The sequence below is a fragment of the Dromiciops gliroides genome, chromosome 4 (genome assembly GCF_019393635.1).
Source record: "Dromiciops gliroides isolate mDroGli1 chromosome 4, mDroGli1.pri, whole genome shotgun sequence".
Lineage (NCBI taxonomy): Eukaryota > Metazoa > Chordata > Mammalia > Microbiotheria > Microbiotheriidae > Dromiciops > Dromiciops gliroides.
The window spans coordinates 215,236,147-215,238,528 of NC_057864.1; the positions used below are offsets into that span (position 1 = coordinate 215,236,147).

The 2,382-nt window shown below is 44.5% G+C and overlaps 1 non-coding gene across 1 annotated transcript; it reads left to right on the plus strand.

Moving 5' to 3' along the window:
• Positions 1–915: 915 nt before the first annotated feature.
• Positions 916–1,019, plus strand: LOC122726929. Its single transcript, XR_006352920.1, has one exon. It is a non-coding gene; the product is annotated as a U6 spliceosomal RNA (small nuclear RNA).
• Positions 1,020–2,382: the final 1,363 nt, after the last annotated feature.

Genomic DNA, 2,382 nt, shown 5'->3' on the forward strand with positions numbered 1-2,382 from the left:
AAGACAGTCAAAAGATTCAGCTTACTGATCAGATTCTTTTTTTAAAAAATAAATTTTCATTGATGTCATTTGTTTTTACACCATCTTCATTTTCTACTGGGTCTGGAGTCAGGAAAGACCAGTTAAAATCTGGCCTCAGACACTTACTAGCTATGTGACTCTGGGCAAATCATTTAACCTCTGTCTGCCTCAGTTTCCTCAACTATAAAATGGGGATAATAATAGCACCTACCTCCCAGAGTTGTAGTAAGGATCAAATAAGATAATATCTGTCATCGTCATCATTTTACGTTACTCTTGCCTCTACTTCAAAGATTCTTTCACAATTATTATTGTTAACTGTTTTCCTCCAATAAGATAATATCTGTAAAGCTCTTAGCATAATACCTGGCACAGAGAAGGTGCTTAATAAATGCTTATTTCCTTCCTTCTTCCCAAAGATCCATCCCTGATCATCAAAAGTAAAATATAGAGGAAGAAAGAACAAAATGTTTTACCAAGCTAACTAATATATTAGGAAAGTCTGACTGATTTTTTTAAAGCTAAAAACGGGTTGACCACTATTAATCTGCATGGATAGAGTGCTGGCTTTGGAGGCAAGAGGAACTGAATTCCAATCCAGCCTCACACCCTAGCTGTGTGACCCAGGGCAAGTAAAGTCACTTACCCTCTCTGCCTCAGTTTCCCCATCTGTAAATGGTGATAACAGCAGCACCTACTCTGCTCTAAAGTTCAAAAGACAACGTATGTAGTGCTCGCTTCGGCAGCACTTTTTTTTTTTTTTTTTAGTGAGGCAATTGGGTTTAAGCGACTTGCCCAGGGTCACACAGCTAGTAAATGTTAAGTGTCTGAGGCCGGATTTGAACTCAGGTACTCCTGACTCCAGGGTCGGTGCTCCATCCACTGCTCCACCTAGCTGCCCTGGCAGCACTTATACTAAAATTGGAATGATACAGTGAAGATTAGCATGGCCCCTGCACAAGGATGACAAGCAAATTCGTGAAGCATTCCATATATTTTTAAAAAAAGATAACGTAGGGGCAGCTAGGTGGCGCAGTGGATAGAGCACCGGCCCTGGAGTCAGGAGTACCTGAGTTCAAATCCGGCCTCAGACACTTAACACTTACTAGCTGTGTGACCCTGGGCAAGTCACTTAACCCCAATTGCCTCACTAAAAAAAAAAAAGATAATGTATGTAGATCTCTTTGCAGACCTCGAAGTCCTCTGTAAATGATTGTTATTGGTATTATTTATTATTATTGTTATCCTTTTTGGGAGATAAGATGCAGAGAGGGAAGAAGGTAGTACCCTCTGGCTCCCCAGTGCTAAGCTTTCTATCCAGGGATTTTCCCCTTCTCTTTGATTGGTTCTGATGTTTTTTTTTTCCCACTCAACATGAAATGAAATTAGGGAGTTTGGGTTGGTATTCATAGTATTGGCTTCAGTCTCTTCTGAAGGTGGCTGCTCCAATTGGATTAGTGCAGTGGGGCAGCTCCGGGGGAAAGGGGCAGGGGCGAGGGGTGAGTCTAGTTATCCGGTAGCTTTTCAGCTGATTAGTTGCAGGTGAAGTGGATTGCACGTGGTTTGTATTGTAACAACATTTTGGGACAATTAGATTGAAACCACATTGTTCTTTGGCTCAGCTGACTCACTGCTCCCTTGCACTCTGTTGAGTTGGGGCTGTCGACTCCCTGTCTGGACGGTGCAAAACCTCTTCCCCCCTCTTTTCCCATACTCCTTTTCCCAATCAGCTACAGATCTCGAAGCATGCTGCAGGCACTTCCCAGAACTCAGGAGTGTGTCTTCCCTGAGTGAGGGGGACAAAGAGAACCCAGGTCTCTAATTCCCAGCCAACAAGAGCTGGAAAGGGCCGAAAGGATCACTAAATCCCACCTTTTCATTTTCTAGATCAGGAAACTGAGGTCTAAAGAATTGATGTTACTTATTCGGGATCCCCCAGATAGTCGGTAGTAAAGTCAGGACCAGAACCCAGCATTCCAAGTTCTTTCTGTTACTGAACTGCCTCTCCCAGGATAGGTATTTTACTGGTTCATACGGCTTTATTCACTAGGCTCTCTTGGCCTCCCGGTGACCTCATCGTCCTCCAGTGACTCCCAGAAAACAGCTGCCCAGGGTGGAAGGCACAAGCCGGGAAGTAGACATTGTCAGACAGGTGGTGGATAGAACCGTCTGGAGTCTTAGGTATCAGGGTGCTTTTATCTGGCCAGGAAGTAGGGGTAACATCCCCTTCCCACTCCCACAATGCTATGTGGCTGGATCAGCTGAGTAGGTGTACTTTTCTGGGAGGAGGGTGCAGCAGGGGCCTAGGCCTCTGGACACTCTGACTGGTCACTTGGGTGAGGATTAATCCAGCCTTCTCTA